This window comes from Ictidomys tridecemlineatus, chromosome 7 (genome assembly GCF_052094955.1).
Source record: "Ictidomys tridecemlineatus isolate mIctTri1 chromosome 7, mIctTri1.hap1, whole genome shotgun sequence".
NCBI lineage: Eukaryota > Metazoa > Chordata > Mammalia > Rodentia > Sciuridae > Ictidomys > Ictidomys tridecemlineatus.
In genome coordinates this window covers 9561610-9583131 of record NC_135483.1, presented here as the reverse complement: position 1 = coordinate 9583131, position 21522 = coordinate 9561610, and the positions used below count along the sequence as shown (strand labels likewise).

Sequence of the window (21522 nt, the reverse complement as noted above, 5' to 3'; positions counted from 1 at the left end):
AGCAACCACTAGGCTTTGTCCTCAGTTTGCACTGAACATGAAGCTGGAGTCCTTGGCTGAGTCGGTGTGTGGGTGAAAGGGACAATTGTGTCCCAAAGTGATCTTGTTTAGCAGAAGTAGGAGCCTTAGCCAGACTCTGAGACTCTTGCCACCCCACGTACTTGGTGCGTGTCAATATGGGGGAGATTCTACAAGAAGCATGCATGGTGTGCACACTTTCAGCTGATGCCAGGACTTGCACCTTTGCATAGCCATCCCTCCCCCTTGGTGCAAGTGGCTCACTCCTGACAACAGCATGGCAATGGCGGAGGAAGTCATTCCTCTACTTGGGTTTTGTTACATGGTGAAAGTGTAGAGATAGTTGCGCCCGTGACTGTTGCACAGGGAACAAGACTGTTTCACAGACAGGAGCCAGGGACTCTTGCTGGCCATGAGCTGCTACATCATGAAGGACCTATGAGGCCTTGAGAAAAGGAGCTGTGGGGGCTTCTGGGACCCAAGAGCACCCCCAGCTGCTGAGCAGCATGAACATGTGACTGTCCTGCAACTGCAAGGGCCAGCCATCATGAGAGCCTGGAGGATGGTCACAAGGTCCAGAAAGGATCAGCCCAGACCACATGCTGATTGCTGTGTTGTGGGACCCTGAGCACAGGATGCAGTTAAGTCACAAATGGACTCCTGACACTTGGAAGTTCTGAGATAAAGACATGTGTGTTGTTACAAGCCAGCAAGTAGTGGCAATTTGTTAGGCAGTGACAGAAAATGAACACACTGTGGAATGGAAATCTGTGCCAGGGGTGTCCAGGTTTATAGAGTGTGGCCCAGCTGCATTTACTTGCTTGGTCTGGAGAGCAGAGACTGCCGGCTCCTCTCCCTAGTCCAGTGACCAGCTCAGAGCTGGCACTTAATAAGAACCCATAAGTGCTTAGGGAAAGGGCTGAAGCAGCAACGGAGGTCAGCAACTGCCCTCTCGTTGGAATTAAGGACAAGGATATAGGGAGGGCCTGGAGAGACAGGCGGAATACTAGAGTTTCTGGGCCAAGTGAAGAGTTTGCATTTTTCTCTGCAAGACATCTTTAATATCTAGCTACCTCTCTGGATAAAGTGTCTATATATAGTAAGTCCCCCCCTATCTGAGGTTTTGCTTTGTGTGGTTTCAGTTACTCACGATCAGCTGTGGTCTGAAAATATTCACTGCAAAATTCCAACAATAAGCAATTTATAAGTTCTAAGTAATTTTTTCACAGTATAGTATTCTAATTGTTCTATTATTAAGTATTGCTTTTAATCTCTTACTGTACCTAATTTAGATCTTAAACTTGACCACAGGTATGGAGTATGCATAGGAAAAAAAAATAGCATATATTGAGTTTGGTACTATTCATCTTTTAGGCACTCACAGAACATCTCTAAGGTACCATTTAGAGAAAACAGGAGACTAGAGTGTGTCCACATCTGCATCTACACGTATCTGCAAAAAGTTCTCTGAAGGACTGGTCACAAGGCTGTTGTTGCAGGCTGACCAGAGACGAGGAAGGCTTAGGTGGAGAGATAACAACAGCCTCCTGATGTTCTCAGTGGGATTTGTGACTAAAGGGATGTGAAGGCCAAACAGGGGGCCATCAGGAAGGCCTCAGGGCTGGGGAAAGTGTCAAGGACCACTGTTCAAAGATGTCAGGAGGATGGGCAACGGCCAGCACAGTAGCAAAGACAAGCAACAACCTGTGGACCTGCTGAGTCTGAGATCCAGGTGGAAGTCTTCATCAGGCTGATCAAAATCTAAGTCTAAAGCTCAGAGGAGATGTCAGGGCAGAAGTTGCAACAACACCAAGCTTTAATAACTTGATGCTTGCAGACTTCACCAACCACCAAAGAGATTTCAATCATGTACCAGGGAGCTACAGAACAAGACTTCAGCCAGCAGGGGGCAGCAATCACCAGGCAGAGCTCTGCGCGTTCTGCACCTTTCCAGTAACCTCGGGCTCTGCTGAGATGAGAGAACCATCAGTTTATAAAGTTCCAGTCATCAAGAAAGCCCTCCTATCCCTATCCAAGAAGGGGAAACCTCCTTTGTTTAGGTTTTTTGTTTTTTTGCAAAATTCAATATGTTCTTAAAATAGGAGCTCAATTTCAGATGGAGCACATGTCTGTGTACCAACAGAAGCCATCTGGGTCTCTGGACACTAAAGAGCCACTAGATGGCTAGCTGTGCCCCCCACTTCTCCTCCAGTCTTGGCGCTCTCTTCTGAGCCTCACCAGCTCTCCTTTTGCCCTGTCCCTTTGGTTACCTCTCTACATCCTTGGCCATTTCTCCACTGCCCTCTGTTGCTCTCCCTCCCATGACATCCTTTCCTCTCCCCCTCCCACTTTCCTTCCCCCTTCCTCTCTTCCCTTCACTCCCCCCTCCTCTGCTCTGTGCTCATGTCTTCTCCCTCACTTCTTCCTGTGCCCTGCAGGCCCTGTAGGGTTTGTGGTCCACACTCCCAAGGGGAGCCATGGGCTGCCCTTGTTCCTGGCTGTCTTTGCAACTGATGCCAGTCAGGGTCAGTGGTCTTGGACACACCCTTAAATCAGACACCTCCTGATCCATGCTCTCCTCAAACTCTGCCATCTTCCAACCAGGAAAAGGCAGAGGAGGGCTGGGGGAACTGCTACCAGGAGGCCTTTATTCTTGCACATGGTTCCGAGGTGCAAGGTGTAGGGACTCCTGATGAGACCCTGTGCATCCTGCTCAAGCCCCTCCAGGCCAGATCTCTGCCCAGCAGCAGGCAAAGAAGGAAGGTTCAGGCAGCTTCTATAGACATACAGTTGAGCAAGGAACCACAGGGGTATCTGGATACTCCCACCGCCCTCTCCTCAGCCATGCCAGTCATCTTCTGCAGGCAACAAAGCAGGGCCGCTGGGAAGAGACAGTGAACTGTGATGTGCCCCTCACAGGCTGCATTCACACCATGACAAAGACAAGAGCCCAGCATTTGTGGCCATTTCTTCCATATGCCGTTTCCTCTTCTCCTGAGAGCAGCACTGAGAGGCAGGGCACGGCCACCTTTATATATATATGTTTATTTATTCTTTCAAGGCAGACACAATACCTTTGTTTTTACGTGGTGCTAAGGATCAAACCCAGTGCCTCACACAGTAGGTGAGCACTCTACTGACTACTGAAGAGCCACGACCCCAGCCCCACTGCCATCTTTTCTTTGCATCACCATTTCAGGCAGCAGGGCAGGGTCACCAAGGGAGAGAAGGGCCCTGTGCTGGGAGTTGGCAACGGGGTTTCCCCAAGAATCTGCAATGGAGGCGGTTTGGTCAGAGCCCGTGTGGGGGCAGCCTGGGTACTCCCAGGTCAGCTGACAGAGGACCGTGGCCTCCCTCCTCTCCTTCCTCTCTGGACTCCCAGGTGAGGGGGAGCTCCATTGGATTCCCAGGAGTTCCCAGAGACACCTGATACTCCTGCTCTGGCTGCTGTTGTTTCTGAGTGCTCTCCTGGCACCTGTAGCCCACCTGAGCTCCTACAGACTGAAGGAGTAGGCAACGGCTGACCTGTGGACCTGCTCCTTAGAATCCTTGCCTGTCTTCCTTGACATGGGCCCACGTAGGCTATTCTCCCCAGCCAGGAGAAGGCAGACTGAATTTTCTATCAAAGCAAGTGCTGCTGACATCTTAGGTAGCCACGCCTGTCTTGACCGGAGGCACCACCACTGATCCTGGCCCTGGAGAAGACAGCACAACCCCAACCAGCAGAGAATGACCTCAGAGCACATGAGGATGCTATTGGTCCCAACCCAAATGCCTCCCAGTGTGTCACCCGCTGTGTGCCAGGGATTTCTTCCATTGCTTGTTTTTAGTGGCACATGTTTGTGAGATGTTTCACTTAATGGAATGTCTCCCAGATCTGTCCATGCTGTCATCAAGGCTAGTAGTGCATGCTTTTTAGGGTTGAATAGTATTCCATCTGTAACAAAAACAAAAATAGACAGATGGGATCACATCAAACTGAAAAGCTTCTGCACAGCCAGCTAAGGAAACAATCAACAGAGTAAAGAGACAGCCAACAGAATAGGAGAAAATATTTGCAAAATATACATCTGATAAAGAGCAATATTCATAATTCTTTAATATATAAGGAACACAAAAAAACTCAACAGCAAAAAAAAATTAAATGGGCTATATTATATTTCTCAAAAAAATCCATACAAATGGCCAACAGGGATTTCTATAAATCACCTCCCCAAAAGAATGTTTGAGTCACTCAGATCAGGGCTGAGAAATCATTTTTATCTTGAAAACCCACTGGTATGGATTAACTAAGGCTCCCAGAATACAGCGCTGTGTTGAAAAGAATTTAGATTGCTGCCAACTTACTGGGGAAGTGCTGTTATCCATTAGCAATGTCTGTTGCAGAAACAGGAAAGGACTGAGGAGTTGCCATCCCCTTGGACCAGGAATGAGCTAAAGTCACTTTTCAATTTTCTTTCCCTGACTTGGCTCATGCCAAGCTCCTCAGGAATGTCCATTAACCAAATCTCCTTGTGAATTTCCATTTACTCGAAATTTTGAGGGACTTTAAGAAAGACTTATTCTTTTCCCCTTCATCTTTTAAAAAGCAAACTTGTGCTCCGAGGTCTGAGAGATTTGCTAGTGGCCACAGAGCTAGAGTGAAACCCTGGTCTCCTGGCTCCCAGCCTGGTACATCTCCACTGTGCCGCTCTCTGCTTTGTCTTTGGGGAAAAGAAAGAATCAGTTATGGACATTACTACCGTTGTTTCAGCTGCTTGCAATCTGTGACTTTCTATTGGATCCCACCAACCTCAGGTCCAAATGTGAAAGACAGCACACCGGGGTCATTTAGAGACAGTAAACAAAATGAGGAATTTGCTTCCTCTTTAGAGAGCTGACCTACATTTTGCTAATTTAACATTTGTCCATGTTCTCTGCCCAGATGTGTTGTGTGCCTATTTACCTGAGGTGCATAGCAGCTGTAAACTATGTCTTCAAATGCCAGGCTCTGAGAAAATATTCATGGAAAATTTTAGAGATCATTCCTATCTCTTAATCCTATCTTAAAAGTTACAAACTCACAACTTGAAGAATATGGGAGGTGAAGAGAGACCCATTGGTGAGAGGTTGAATTTCAGGGTCAGCAAAGTAACACAGAGTTGAGCTAAGCTGTGGCAGGCTCCTGAGTGTCCCAAAGGAGGACCTTTAGAGCCACTTCATCCTCGAGGCTGGAAAGAGGCAAGGAATGTGGCAGGTCAACAGAAAAGAGCACAGGAGGAGGCGTTGGCCACTCCCTCCTCTGCTTCCAATGGATCAGCATGTGTCTTTCAGTGTCACTTTTCTGAGCAGAGGTATCTGATTGTGCCAACCCCTGTTTAAACACAGCTGTAGCCTTTTCATGCATGAGAGGAGAATGTCCCAGTAGTTTAGGAAGGCAAACCAGGCTTGCCCAGGTCAGATCACATTGTGGCAAAATGGATGAAAAGTGCGAGCTAACTAGGCTCTGCCTATGAGGGACTCGCTTTAGATCCAAAGACATAAATAGTTTGGTAGTGAATATAGAAAATGCTATTCCATGCAGAGAGTAACCGAAATAGAACTGAGGTGGCTAGAGGAACATCATTCTCTAAAATAGACACAAAGACAAAAATTGCAACCAGAGACAAAGGAATCATTATATATTGATAAACCATCCATTCACTAAGAAGATACAGCAATTATAAACATATGTGCACTCAACCACAGAGCTCCAAATACACTACACTTCAGTTCTAGGTTCACCTCTCCATTCTTTCTCCCTCTAGTCACACCAAACATACAACTTAATCAAAACATGGCAGGTCCTCCAAAAATCTCTTCACTCCTCATCACACACTTTCTTTCTCTTATCCAATGAACACATCCTTTCTCCTTTTTAAGATGCAGCTCAATATCACCTCCTCTATTATGACTTCTTCTCCTCCATCTTTCCTTCTTCCTTCCTCCTTGCCTTTCTTCCAATTATATGCCAGGAGGTCGGGGCCAGCAGTTCCTGTCTCCCAAGAGCTAACAGCTCATCTCTTCCTTCCCAAACTAAGTGAGGGAGCACCTTCTGAACATCACCCAGGATTTTTTTCTTATTTTCTCTTAATATTCACCACTTCCCTCTCTGAGCTCTGGCTTTCAAGAATGAACAGAGCTCCTGGTGTCTTGCCTTCAGTGCTTACCTCTCGTAGGATGATCTGATGAGCAAGGATCCCACACTTTTCCTCTTCAGGTCACAGTGCCTAGTCCAGGGGATTATCTCTACCCTTCATATTCCCAGCCCTGCTCTTTACTTGCTTCAGGAGCTTGAAGAAGTTCTGTCCTCTCCCCAGGCCTCAGTGTCTACATCTGGGAGACAAGGAATTGATGGGAATGGTCCCAGAGGGCCTTCTGGGCTGTTATTATGGGTTCAGGCTTTCAGCCAATAACCCTGGTGGGAGGGTCTAGAAAGGTTCTCAAGGAGGAATAGACCTGAGTTCAGATCTCAGCTCTGCCACTTACATGTGGGGGATTGTTTCCTCATCTATAACTGGGAATGACAGTAGCACCTAATTCAGGGTGAAGAGTGAGACCATGCTCTTGGACTACACAGTGCCATGTGGGACAAGCTCTCAGACCTGATTCTCGTTAGCCACTGCAGGAGTGAGTCTGAGCTGGGCTGGGCCAACTCAGTGACTGTCCCAGGTGGATGATGCAATCTCTTGCTTTTCATCGGACCCAGGAATCCTTGTTTAAAATGGGCAAATAAACTAGAATTAAAATAAGACTTATAAGACAGCACCTCAGTTCCAACACACACTCCCTGTCCCACCAGTCAGAGTCACATTTGGCTATTTCTAAAGAATGTCTCGTCAGTATTCTAGATCTGCCTAGACTTCTATAAGCAGGCTGTATTTTTGGAGGGAGAAAGCTTCTGGCTGGAGATGGGTTATCAGCCAAGAGCTCTGCTCCATGCCTCCATTGTCTTCCACTCTACCAATGCCATCAGCTAGAAGACCTGGCAGTTCCATCCATGGTCCTGCCCACACCCTCTCCAGTGCCCCTTCTCATTTGATGTTTCCTGACAACAACCATGGAGTCCAAGCTCTGGCAGGTCACATTGTTCTCCTTGAGGGCTTGAGACAGGAACCATTATCTAGGTGCTTCCAATTCCGCAGAATCCCTGGGCCAGGTTGAGTGTGCAGGTCCAGTGTGAAGCACAAAGCAAGTGGAGACAGACCATCTCCAGATGTGTCCTCTCTGTTCTCCAACACGGGCCACATCTTTTATGTATCCTGGGATGCTGAGGTCACTTTGCCCCAGTGGTACTGAGCTCTTGGCTTTCAGCATTCCTTCTAAGTATCAGCCTCTGGACTAGAGGCCAGACTAGTAGATGCCACAAACAGACATGAGGCTGTGTTTTAAGTACCTTCTTGAGGGTGCAAGTACATGCCATGTTCCCATGATAACTCAATGGCAGAAGAAAAAAGAATACAGAAAGGTTCTAGAGTCTAAATGTGGCAAGTTGGCCTTCTGAAGACCCTTAGAGATTCTTGCTTCCCTGGGGTAATTTCTTCTGCTCTAAAGCGGCTGGAGCCTGCAACATGTTCTAGCCAGTAGAATCCAATAAATATGAGTGGAGTCACTTCTGTGATCAGGTTGAAAGATCATGACTTCCTTCTTGCTGTGGGCTCTCTCTTTTTCTTGTTGGCTTGATGAAATGAGTTGCTATGTTGAGGAAGGTCAATGGCACGGGACCAAACATGGCCTTTGGTCAACAGTCAGCAAGGAGCTAACACTCAGCCCAACAGCCATCAAAGGTAGGTTCTTTCAACTGCCACAAGAGGGTCTTAGAGAGAAGCTTCCCCAGTGGGGTCTTCTGATGAGACCCAAGCCTAGGCTAGCACTATAACTATAGCCTCCGAGAAGCTGAGTAGAGTCCCAGAAGCTGGCCTGGATTCCTGATTCACAGAAAGTGCCAGATACTAAGACCCTGTGTGCTGAGCCACTGTGTGTTAAGCTCCTGTGTGTCGAGCCCCTGTGTGTGGAGATCAACAGGCTGCTGTATATAACTAATGCTAGTTTGCCCAGATCTGGTTCCTGGCTCCCTACTTAGCAACCAGATGAGCTAAAAACCTCAATGTCTTTTCTATGAGACAGGAGTGACAAATCCAGGGATCCTTGCTAGCAAATTATTCTCATCTCTGACTTTGCAGTAGGAAATTGCACAGAGCAGCAAAAATCTTCACAACCAAAAACTGTTTCCCTATGAGGTCTCCATGCCAGCGTCCTTGAGAAGGGAAGAGTAGTCTCAATCTTGGCCACGCTATGGATTGGCAGGGTCAGCCTCTGCCTCAACAGCAGGGTCAACATCCAACAGCATAATGTGAGCCACTCTCAAAATAGAGAGGTGGAGCGGATGAAGCAGGCAGGATTTCAAGAAGCTGATGGAAATGATGAGGGGGAACTGCTCTGGGTACAACAGAACCATTAGCAAGTGACACTCTTGCAGGAATCATTGAAGACAAAACAACTGATACTTTAAAGGCCTGGAACCTTATACAACACTTGCCCCCAAACATAGGGGAAAATGAAGTGTGAAGTTACATAATTTTGGCATTAAAATATATTCCCAAGTTAGCCCAGGATTCAGTCTTTGCTGGTTCTAAAAGTTAGAATCCAGTTGCAATTACAACTTGAATGTTGTTAATTCTGAGATACAATAAGCACATTTGTATTTTGATTACTTCTTGAGGTAAAGTAATAATCTGACATGTTTGCCATTCCTACCTTGTATGAAGAAGTTGTCTTCATTTTCTATAAATCCCCTTTGAGTGGATTTTCACCAGCCGACCATGGAATGAAATTGCCCTTTAAACCTACCTCATGGGAAAGTCAGGTGGATTAAGAGGGATTCATTTTAAAATGTCAACATGTAAAAGTGCCCAGAATTCCAACAAATAGTGTGCCCCTAACTTTTTTCCCTTTCCTTCACATGATGTTCATGGAAAGTCCTCCAAAAGTTGACTTAAAGAGTAAAAAGAAAAGAAAAATTGTCTATACAAACACCCACATTCCTGAAATACGGAAAGAACATCTTATCTACAAATCACCATGAACAAATCTTTATCAATTTCCACATCTGTGCCTACATTTACATCTGTATTGTATCCACATCCACCTATGTTTCCACAGAAGTGTAAGGAATATGCAGGTTCTAACCATTTAAATCAAGAGTTAGAAAACTACAGCCCTCAGGCCAAATCTGGCCCCATGCCTGCTTTGTAAATAAAGTTTTATTACACCACAGCCACACCCATTTGTTAGTGCACATTCCACCGCTGCTCTTTATTTTTATGGGGCAGGAGCAGAACCCAGTAGTTGCAATAGCAACCTTCTGGCCCAGAGCACTTAGGCTTGCAGTAATTCCCATCTGGCTCTTTAAGAAAAAGCTTGACAACCACTGTGTAAACCTAGAGTTCAGGGAAGTTCAATCAGCATCAGGAATTTTCCTTGCCTAATGCTGTACAGGAAAACAATACATAAAACTTCAGTGTCGGAACACTTAAGATGATTAGAGGGATAAAATAGAGACACATCCACATTTCTGGAGTTCTCTCAAGAAAGTATAAATTATGAATACAAATCAGAAGGAGGCCTGCTGTTTAAGCTCCTATAGCTTCATGGTGGACCTGCTTCTGGAAGCATCCATCTGGGTTTAGTGACACGTTACCATGCACTTCTTCTTGAGACTCTGTCTTCTCACTGATGGTTTTTAAGTAAGCCAACAGCCTCTCTTGGACACTGTTACTGCCTCAGGTGTGTGTTTTGGGGGTGGCACTAACTAGTGTGACTTCAGCCTTTGAAGTAAATTTTTTTCATGACTTGACCAAACATCATGGGCAGCTCCTCTCAGGGAAGAGCTTGGCCCTGGAGCTGGACACATCAATGTCTCAAGTCCAGCCTCTTCATTGGGTTTCTGGCTCCTCATCTGTAGCATGGAGTGAAGTGCCTACCTTGCAAGAGGACCCAGAGAGATAATGGATATAAAATCCTTACTGGCAGCAGTAGGCACTCAGGCAATGGCACTTGCCCTCCAGTTTGCTGACTAAGGCATGCCCACTTACAAATTATTTATAACTGGGAGCATAACTTCAGGAGGCAGAGAGGGAATGAGTTTAAAATTTGATGGCACTATTTATTGTTTTGTGACCTTGGGTAAGTACCTTAACCTCTCTGATCCTCTTGCGTTTATTATGGGGACAATTATATAACCTCATAGAGTTGTTGTGAGGCCTAAAGGCACCTCAATTTCTTCAACTATAAAATAGGGATACTGAAAAGTTTAGGCTAGTTCTTGATCAACATTAGCAATCACTATTATTATGAATGTAATTGTTATTTTGTATTGCTACCTGAAACAGTGCCTGGGAATGTGTAAATTCTCAAGAACTGAAATCAACTGTCATTATTACAACCCTTTTGGACTTCATCAAGCATATGTCATCTTTGGGGAGCTCTTCCAAGACCCTGGGGTCGAATTTCATTGTCTTTCACACACCATCAATTGTAAGACACACCATCATTGCACCAATTCCTGAGAAAAGGAATCAGCCAATTAAATTATGACAGCCGTGATTGCATTTCCCCTCCTCATGTTATACATGTTAAACTGGGGAAAGTATGTGGCTTTGAATCGATGAAACAGAGGTAATAGAGGTGCCTAGAATCAAATCCTTCTGGACAAACCCTTAGAAGAGGACAGGGTGTTACAAGGCGGCTCCAGGCACATCATTCTGGGTGTGGGGTGGGCTGGAAGTGAATCCTGTGTCTTCCAAAACCAAGAAGTCCCATGGACCCAAGTATGGTTCATGGGGCCCATAGATTTCTCCTTATCCCCCCGTTCCCATGCCACAGCTGGGCACCCTGCCCCACCACAGCTCTATTGATCTGTTACCTAGTTATGTCTATTTTCTTTTGAAATACTGCCTCATGCCTGGTCTACCACTGTCATTTGTGTCATGAATTGTCCGTGAGGCCCCAACTGATCTCCAGTGCCCCCCCCATTCTTGCCCCTCCAACCATCTACCAGGCCCAGATTTCCCAGCCTCCTTCCTGTTACATGGCAGCCTCTGTTCACCTGATGCCTGGCTCACGCTCAACATTGCTTCCCTCATCTCCCTGCCTCCTTGCTCCTCACCCTGGACCCCTATACACCCTAAGTTTCCTGTCACTTGGGGAACTTGGTTTCTTGGAAAGTAGAGGGTCTGGGGAATCAGGCAGATCCAGGATAAAAATCAGGATCAGGTTTCTAGCCATGTGCATGTGGCCACATTGTCTCGCCTCTGGGAACCCTAGTCTCCTTATTATTGAACCAGATCAATGAAATACCTGAGTAAACATGTCCGGAGGGCCTTTATCCCAGAGCGAGGGGAGAGTGAACAGCAATTGGTAACTTTCAGACCCCTTCCCACAGTGCATAAGCCTGGAGAGAAGACCTTGCCCATTTTCTTTGTCACCTTTCAATCACGGTGACATGAGTGTCACCCGATAAAGCCTCCACCACGTGCACAGCACAATCCAAGGAAAAACACAGCTTTTCTTCTGTGTCCATCCGGGAAGGCTGATCCTGAAGGCTGAACAAAATCAAAGATGCCTGAGTTCATTTCCACACAGCCAGCTCTGGCCAGGCCTTGTTTATTGGCTTTTCATAATTGCCTCAGGACAGACGTGTTCCGGGACACGGTGTACCAGAGAACTGCAGGGAGTTGTGCGGCCCTCAAGAAGGGAGATCACCAGCAGGTGCTGACTCCTCTTTGTTGAAAGAGTCTGCCTGACATTACAGGGGGGAAAGCAAAGGTCTTTTTAAAAATCCATAAGCAGCAAATCCAAGTCCAGTCAACTTGGTAAACAAAGTGTTCTGAGCCTCGCACCCTGGGTGGTGCTTGCTGAGGTCAGAGACCATCCTTCCGTGGATATCCACTTGGCCATCAGAATGGTGCTCAGCCTGGAAAAGTTGTTTGACTTAACGGACAGTGCAGAGCATCTACTATGGACATTAACAAAGAACTGACTGTGTACCAGGCACTGGACTGAGGCAGGTACACTAGCGGAATGAGTATGAATTCCAGAATTAAAGACTGCGTCTGATTTGCATCTTTCCTCTTCAAGTTTTGTGACCCAGGCAAAGATAAAAATTTCTTAACCTTTGCTTTCTCAGTTGAAAATGGGCAATAGCAACATCCATTGCATGAGACTGTGGGAGAGACTGATGGTAAAGGATGGGAAGTCCCTGGCAGTGGCTGTGGTAAGTGGGGATGTTCAATATGTGGGTTCAGTGGTAAAATTGGTGACTGCTGGTTCTGGACATGGCTCTTTGCTTCCAGGAAGGCCAGAGCAGGAAACATCTGGAACAGCTGTATTTGCAGATGTCCCAAGCGAGGAGTCACCACTCTCTCCAGCAAGGGTCTTGCTGTTGCTCTTCCCTGGGTCTGGAAGTAATAGGCTTGGGTTTGTGCAGGTGGAAGGTGAGATGGTGGTACAGGGATGGGGAGCTGGCTGCCTCTGCTGTCATGAAAATACTTAAAACAGATTCCAGAAGCAGAGGTGCTGGCTCAGAGTAGATGCCAGCATTTTCTATCCTGCATTGCCTCAGTCTCTCCCATTTACCCAAGAGGACTTGGGACTTGCTGTCAAGATTCTGGTCCAGAACATCTGCCCTAGGTCATCTCTGCCTTCCACCCCAGTGCCCTGGGTTTCCAGGGCCTCAAAGCCCTCTTTGTCTCCATAGCTGTTTTTTTGGCATCTCCTTCTGCAGGTCCAAGCTGTTCCCATTGCTAACCATTTCCTGGTCACTCTGGGTGTCTACAGGCGAATACCTTGAACCTATACATTTCCAATTCTCTGGGATTAAAAGAACTCAATTCACAAGACATTCAATGCACACAATGGAAATGAAAACACAAGAACCCTCACATTGACTTCTAAACCCAATAAATCAACTCATTTCATTTCTCTCTGCCCTTTCCAGCCTCAGGACATAGTCATAGGCAATTTCTGAAAATTTGCACTGTCACCATGTTACAGTCTGCATTTTGTCTTATGAAAGAATAAATATTCTTCCACTTAGCTATAAAATATTCAGAACTTTCATGTTTAATGAAAGAGCAGCATTCTATGACATCAGTGCCCTAAAATATGTATAACTATTCTCTCATTGCTAGAAATTTAGGGTTAGGTTGCTTCTCATCCTGTTATACACAAGGTGGTGGCGAATATTTGTACACATAGTTATTCTTTGTTTAGGATCAATTTCTTGTAATAAACCCCTGGAACACCTCGACATCTGCATGGATCTTTGAGATATTCCATCCGATGGCTTTCTACAGGGTCGTGTCACTTCACACCATCCCCAAGACCATAGGAGGACCCCACTTTCATCTAGTCTCACCCATGTTGGGCTGTTCTCATTTGCTAACTGTCTTGCAGATTTAATAGATATAAAATGACAACTGGAATTTGCACTTCAATGGGAGGAAAAGTCTTGCAGCAAAGGACACAGCACTTCTAAGGGACCATCAACAATGCAGCAGAGGCTCTAGAAGGTTCTAGAGGTTCTAGTCTTCCCATCAGCTCTGAAATTACCTCAAGTGGGTGTTTACCTTCTTCCCTTCCAGAGAGGCTACCCAGGTTCCAGCCTTTTCACCAGCTCCATGAAGACAGGGAAATGCAGCGTGTAATTAGAGGATCACTGGCTGTTCTTAACATGCTCTGGAGACTTTTATCATTCAGACATAAAAATTGGCCCCCTCAGACTCAAACTGGAAGTTTTCTTATTCCAATAGCACCTTCCTACAAATGGCTGCATTGTCTCATTTGAGAACCAAACACCTGGACATAAACTGAGATCTGGGTCCCATGCTGTTTTTACCCAGCATGACACAAACAGGGATTATTCTAGATTTTTGTTGTTGCTTTTGCTTTTGGAAATCTCATTAGAATGGAGACAATTAGTGGCTTCAAGTTTCCCAAATGAGAGCGATTAAGAGGAAAAAAAAAAAAAACTGAAACCCAAGAGTGTGCTCCATGCCAGCATTAGCTTGGCTGAGAAGACATCTGTTTGCTCTGCCGTGCTTCTAGAAACAATGTCCATCGGGGTTGATTATTTTAGCAACCCACTCCCCCAAGCTCTGTGCTCGTCTAAGTACACTCCTGGGTTTTAATGCACTCCTCAGTCCTTTACTGTGTGCACATTAACTGAACAAGTACCAAGTCAAAGGACAGAAGTGACCAATCATCACTTCCACCCTCACGATATTTATAGTCCTATAAGGAAATCAACTATTCCAATAGAGAAGGCCCAGGTTACAGTGGGCATGAGTCATGCTACTGGGCCCCACAGAGGATGGTCAATAGCACCCTCCTAAGTTTTTGGTGGTTCCCAGCCATCGGCTGCAATCTCAAACATGAATGGCGTCCTAGACTTTGAGACCCCCTCCTTCTCAACTGTTTCTAAGGCTGGTCACTTAGGGAAAAATGCAATATGGCCACTTGGTAGTCACTGGTGCTAGGAGTTACCTCAGCTTGGTTCTTTCTGCATTATTCCTTGGGCCAACATTGAGCTTGTGAAATGAGGCACAAACTTAGTCCATATGAGGAGTGCTGAGGAACTAAGGACAGATTGCCTTTGCTCTATATGCAAGAAGAGAAAGGTAGGGAGGGAAAGGAGCACTAGGGGCAGGAATATGATTTCAAATCTTTGCCACCAACAACCACGTTGAACTAGGCAATCTGACCCTGAGACTCAAGTTTCCAAAATTAACCAAATGACTGCTTTGAGCAATTGCAGCAGGTCAGAAGGAAAAATCAAGTATGTGCACATAAAATTCTAACACAGCTCTGGCACATAGTAGGACTTCAGCTCAGGATCATGCTGTGCCACTTCCTCCTCTTTGGGTATTTTGGCTTCTAGACACACTGGGAGGAATTCTGTCAGACCCCGTCTTCTCTGAGGACAATGGGTTTCACATTCCTTGGTCTAGGCCCGTCTCTTCCACCAGTGAGTCCTGACCTCTGTAAGGTGCCCACCTCATCCTCTGACTTCCTGCTATCCCTGGGCTTTCCTTTTTCCTGTCTAGTAGCACTTGGAGAGGATTGTTGGAGCCATCCAAGCACAAACTAAACAGAAAAAAATGTTTGTGTTTCAAAAGAAACTTGTGCCTGGTCTGGGTTGTCATGTTTAGCCCTGTTCCTTGTCTTTCAGTATTTAGCAATTTTTTTTTTTTTTGGTCCGATGTACGTAATCAGTATGTATGCAAATTCTGTCCTGTACCTACAGGAGGGCATGTACCTTTTCCAGAAAAATAACCTTTTAATAAGCACCTTCTTTAGAGATATATTCATGAATTGGATTTTATGAGCATTTTACCATATGCTTGAACAGTAGTTTGCAAAGGTCGCTGCAAATCAGAATCACCTGGAGATTAGCAAGTGGGAAGACCAATGGCTACCTTCGACCTATGTATCTTCTGAGGTATTTGCTCTGAGTGGGGCCAATGCTGGTGTAGTCTTAAAACCTTCCCAAGTGGTAATAAAGTGCAGTTAAGGTTGAGAGTCACCTCTAGAAGGAGCGGGTCACCAACTTACACAGTGGCTCTGTGATCTGACCCAGTGGCTTGAGCACTGCCTCTCCCTGGCCAGAAATGTAGGGAGCACATGAGTCTGGAGGAGTGCCTGAGTGAGCAGGGCTGTGGGGAAGGCAGGCTTGGAATCACATCCCTGACACTTTCTGGGGAAGGACACTGGGCACATGACTCCATAGCCACATCCTGGCTATTTCTACAGATTTCCTATGCTGCAGAACAAAGGATCACAAACTTAGCACCTTAAAAACCAGTTATGGTCTGCCAGTGTCTGGGGATCAGCTTACCTAGGTCTTCTGTTTAAGGTCACAGAGTGTCGGGCAGGGTTGGATTCCCATCAAAACCTCTAATGGGGGGGACCTACACCTAACTATCCTCAGGCTGTTGGGAGCATTCATCTCCTAGGACTTGGGACTCCCAGCAACTGCTTCTTCTGAGTCAGTAACAAAGAGAGAAAGACTCCAGCCAGATGCTGCTGCCCTTTTATATTGCATACCCTAGGTACCAGGAGAGAAGAGCATGGTGCCACCTTCAAGTCTGTCCACCACTCTATTCTGGGGAGATTCTATCTAGTTCCTGGGGGTGGTCGTGAAACACAACAATTCATCAAAAACTTCTGGCAGAGAGGGTAGGAAAGATGGTGGAATGAGATGGCCATCATTACCCTCGGTACACGTATGATTGCACGAATGGGGTGACCTTACTTTGGGTACAACCGGAGAAGTGAAAAATTCTGCTCCATTTGTGTACAATGAATTGAAGGCATTCCGCTGTCACCTATGACTGGTTAGGACAAGCAAACAAACAAATAAACAAATAATAAATAACTTTTAAAAAAAGAGCCATTGGCAGCGAAGCAGCGGGTGGGGTTGTTGCTGGCACACTCCTGCTCAGAAGCCATGGTCCTGCGGCTCAGGCAGCAGAGGTCCTGGTGTCTTCCTCTGAACCCCTCAGCACCTCCCACGTGCCCGGCTCCATCAGACTCTCTGTACAACTATTGAGCCTGCTGGACACTCCCTGAGATCCTCTCCTGTGCCTGGCAGTGGTCTTAAGGGTGAGGCATCCATCATTTTTTAAAATCCTCCCAACAAACTATTGATATACGATTATTGCCATTCTCAGCATGGGCAAAAGAGGCCCCAAAAAGTACAAGAAAAAAATATGCTTCGGTGGAAAACTAAGCCTTATGTATATCCCCCACTTCCAGGTTATCTGACTTCAGTCTTTCATTGTCTTTAAGCCATTTTACAACTCTGTAAATTGCAAATCCCTGAGAGAAATGCAAAACTAACTCCTGCTAGTTGACTGCTTTCCCCCTCCTCCTGTGAAAACACCAGGTTGCCCCCCTTGGCCTGTGCATTTCAATATTGCTGATCTTTGAATGTGTCTGCTTTTCAGGTTACCTTTGTGTCCTTTATAACAGCTGTCTGCCTCCCTCATTGATTGATGAGGCCAAGAAAATCGTTAGCGTATTTCATTTTATCTCTGTGTGAGTCCTAAGTTTACCTTTTTTAAAAAAATGATCTTTTAACAAAGGTTACATACATTTCCACATGGCTAATAAGTGATAGGACTGGCATTCAAGTTCGCCTACTTTCATCTGGCCTCAGGGCTTATATTCTTGATGATACAGCCCTTCCTTCAGCATCTGCAGGATCTCCCATGGATGCCCAAATCCAAGCTCCTTATATAAAATAGTGTAGTATTTGCATATAACCTACAAGCATTCTTCAAGCATTCTTCCGTATACTTTAAGTCATCTCCAAAATACTTATGCTACCTAATGTAATGCAAATAGTATGTAAATATTTGTTGTACTGTATTGTTTAGGAAATAAGGGCAAGAATAAGATGCACATATTCAATATGGACCCAGCTTTTTTCCTAAATATTTCACCCCTTGGTTGATTGGAACCCTGGTTACAGAACTACAGATGCCAAGGGCTATGTAGTATAGTCCTGTGCCCAGGAGGGTGCTCAAGGAAGCCTCATTTGCATTTCTTGCCGGCCGACCTTGAACTGCTTTGACTTGTCACCTACAGAGCACAGGCTCACTTGCTCGCTTCCCAGCTCCAGGAGCCACCAGTTTCTCTACTTCCTGCATCTTCAAGTCTGAGGCCCTCTGCAACTGGTCTGTGACCCCAGAATATGCAAGTCCTCCTTAGAGGAGTGGACACTGCTTCCCCTGGATTCCACCCATTGTCCTTGCGTCCCCTCTGGAGTCACCCACAATACCACCTTGCTTCCCTGAAATGGCCCTTCAGGCACCAGGAGCAGCCCTTCAAGTGTTCTCTTCTGGAATCACGTTCTATAAACCTGGCCTCCTGTGACAGACGGTTAGGTGTCTTTGACTTCCCAATCATTGTCTTTGGGCCACATTCCACTCTCCCTGTGGACAGATTAAGAGTCCCCCTGTATGCAGTCTGCACTGGAGGCTCATCCACCCCACGTAAAGTGGAGACCTCCTTGCTCTGTGTGGCTTGGGAGAACCCAGGGAAGATCCTCCACGCTTCACTCCTCCCGCTGCCTGGACCTCCTTCTGCCTCACTCTGCTTTCCTCCAGTGACGCGGCCATCTGTCTCCCTTGGTTGTGCTGCAACTTTGGCTTTTCCCCATCTAAGCATCACCAACTCAGGGTCACTCCCTCCAGGCCTGAGCCACCCTGGCACTCTGTCCTGAGAGGCCTGAGATTGCTGGCAGGGGAGTGTGCTCCTTCTGGTCCCTCTACAAGCCCACCCAGACAGCCTCTGAGGTTGCTGGAGTTGGGGACAGTGACATAACACTGTTGACTTTGTGAACTTCCGGAGCACCGAAGTCCCGACTGTTTTTTCCCCTTTCTCTACTCTTGCTATCATGAAGCCATGGGTCGTTTGTCAGTGGCTGTGTGACTGACTTCTTCCAGGACCTCAGCACAGGCCTTCACATTCACCTTGGTCCAGTTCCACCTTCCAAGACCAGCCCGTCTCTCCAGCTGCTGCAATTGCTGGGACCACAGCCCTAACGGCCCCTCCAGCTCCAGTGTATGAATATTGACAGTGAACAGGTCAAGGTGTCCCTCCCCCCAGAGACCCCTGGGGGTGCCAACCCTTCTTAGGGAAAAGAATTCTGGTTTAGTTTCCCCACTCCTCTGCCCCAGAGCCGCAGGACCAGCCTCCTCACCTTTCCCAATTCTGAACGGCTTCTGATAACACGCAGGGAGCAGGGCCCAAAGAGTCAAGCTAAGCCGGTTACACTCTGTCCACTCTCACACTGAGCTGGGGCCAATGCTTGTCCTTGTCTGTCCCTGCCTTACTCACAGGCCACAAGCTCAGAGGATGTGGAGAGAGAGTGTGTTCCAAGTAGGCCCATCTGAAGGCCAGCAGAGCTCTGGTTTGGAAACCATCCTGGCCACAGGAGCGGAGACCCCACATCCATTTATCAAGGTCCCTGTGACCTCACAGGGCTCTAATGGGGACTGAGTAATCAATGCTTCCCAAGGCTGAGTTATGGGTTGCATGCAGAATATGGCCTGAGCGCCGCATTTCAAATCGGATTTTTTTTCTCCCCCTGTCTTTAGAGATGAGGACAGAGTTTTCTCCTTGAAATAAGGACAAGGAAAAAAAATCACAGAAAGAAAACATAGAGAATGACTCAGAACCCAGGCAGCCAGCTAATGCACTGTGTAAAGACACAGGGAGGCGGGCGGCTCCTGAGAGGAGCCAGGCTGCAGCAGGACGCGGGGCTCTCCTCCTGTCCATTCCCTGTGACCAGGGACAAGTCTTTACCTCCCTGAGAGACTTTCCTCCTGGTGACTAGACAGTCCCCAGAACCTTCCAGCTCTGACACCAAGATGAAGACGCAGTGTCAGCGTCAGTTTAAGAGGGCAAGTGGGTGTGTTTTTCTGCCCAAACTAACGTCCATTTTAAATGAACCCAGCCAACACTTTTTTCTCTTTCTTTCCTTCTTCCCTCCCTCCCTCCCTCCCTCTTTCCTTCCCTTCTTTTTCTTCTTCTTCTAGGAGTTGAATTCTTTCTTCAAAAATACTCCAATAAATGACAGGAAAAAGTAGGAGTGGTCTTATGGGGGATGGGGTGTGGGACCCCCCCCGTTTCTTCATTCCTCTTACCCCTCCTCCTCGCTGCTCCCCTCCCTCCTCCATGTGCACATGGAGCACCCCAGACCCGGGACTCCTATTTGAAGCAGTCCTGTTCCGATGAATGAGCTCCCTGCCAAGGCCAGAGCATGCGGTCCGTCGGGAGCTGAGGAGGTGTCTCCGTCGTTCCCTCCCCGACCTCTGCAGACCTGCCAGGCTGGGCAGAGTGCCCCATGCACAGTGAGGGGCCTGAGGCTCTAACCTCTGCTTATTCACAGCGGCAGAGGTCCCTTTAGCAGGGACATGAGATCACTTCTAAATATCACCTGAGAAAATTGGGATGGTTAGTTGGGTTTCTATAAAGTGCAATGAGCTGTCCCTCCCCTTGACTGCAGCTGCAGACCCAGGGACCCTCTCTGACAGCTTGTCACTGAATCCCAATCACCCATGTTTGTGCCCCAATTCAGGAGCTGTGGCTCCCTGGGGGAAGTCACTTGAACTTTCTGAACCTCACTATCATCACCTATTTATCTCATTTCATTTTTATGTAGATTCCATGAAATTCCGTATATGAAAGAAGCATGGAGTTAATTTTAAATATAAGGAAGAAAGAAAAATATCAAAACTGAAAATAAACTATAGCCACTCATGCTATGGTTAACAACAACATAAACAACGGCAATATACCATCTAAGGGCAGCACAATAATTCATAGTGGAGAGAGATAAATGTCTAAATTTGTTTTCTTCTCTCTATGGAATAATTAAGGGGAAAAACAAAAAAGAGAAAGATGGGTATTCTGAGGACCTGGGCAATTCTATTTAGGTCGGAAAGGTGGTAGCAGGTGCTGTCTACACTGTGCCAGGTTCTCTGCTCAAGGATCTTGTACTGTTTCTAGGAATTCTGCATCCGAGGAGCCTGTACTGATGTCTCTCTTCTTTGGAGTAAGTGGTCCATGAGCTGCTGGAACTGCTGTATCTGCGGCCTGGGGCAGGAGCTGGAAGTTCCAGCAGGTGGGATTAGATGGGGTGGAGACCCCAGGCTTCCTTGCCTGCTCTGGACAAGTCTGAGGTATAATTCACAGGCCTGGGTCCCCGGGGTCAGGCTGTCGCTGTGTCTGTGACGTATGGCTGTGCTGAAGTTGTCCTCTGTGTGCGCACAGTCAGCCCCCCAGGTTCCCTCTTGACAGAAACTCCTTCATCTTGGAGTTCAGTTCGGGGCAACTCAACATGACAAAGGGGAGAACTCTGGAGCCGTGGGTCCGGGGTTCTCAACACATATGTGGGACCAGGAGTGCACAGAAAAGCAGGACCAGGGCTGGGGTCAGCTCAGTTGGTAGAGCACTTGCGTCGCAAGCACAAGGCTCTGGGTCCAATCTCCAGCACCACAAAAGTGAACGTAGGACCAGCCATACTTCCTCTCATAAGACACCAAGAGCTGTGGCATTTCTTGAAACAGTGACAAACAGGAGCCCAGAGAAAAAGAGAATGGGAAGCTTTAAAAAGGAAAATGGGAGGGCCACTGAGCAGTGTGAGGGGACTGCCACAGCGCGGCCGCCCCGGGGGGCCTGAGGTTCCAGGGATCAGGGAAAGGTGCTCCCTGGTCTGGAACACAGAGGTCAAAGAGGAAGCCAGGGCTCCCTCAGGGGACACTGCACAAGTTCCACAGCCACAAGAGGCCCACAGGCAATGGGACGTCTTCCCTCCCTGCCCCGGGTCGGCTGGGTGGGAGGGGAGCTGACTCTGCCGCAGAGTGTGCCATACTACAGAAGCCTCAAAGGACAGGGCACTTCTCGGGAACACCACCT

General features: G+C 47.0%; 1 protein-coding gene across 1 annotated transcript in view; it reads right to left on the bottom strand.

The window, feature by feature from the left end:
- The window catches only part of Kcnq3 (potassium voltage-gated channel subfamily Q member 3), a 305641-nt gene that overhangs the window by 47755 nt on the left and 236364 nt on the right, over positions 1-21522 (bottom strand). The window lies entirely within an intron of this gene.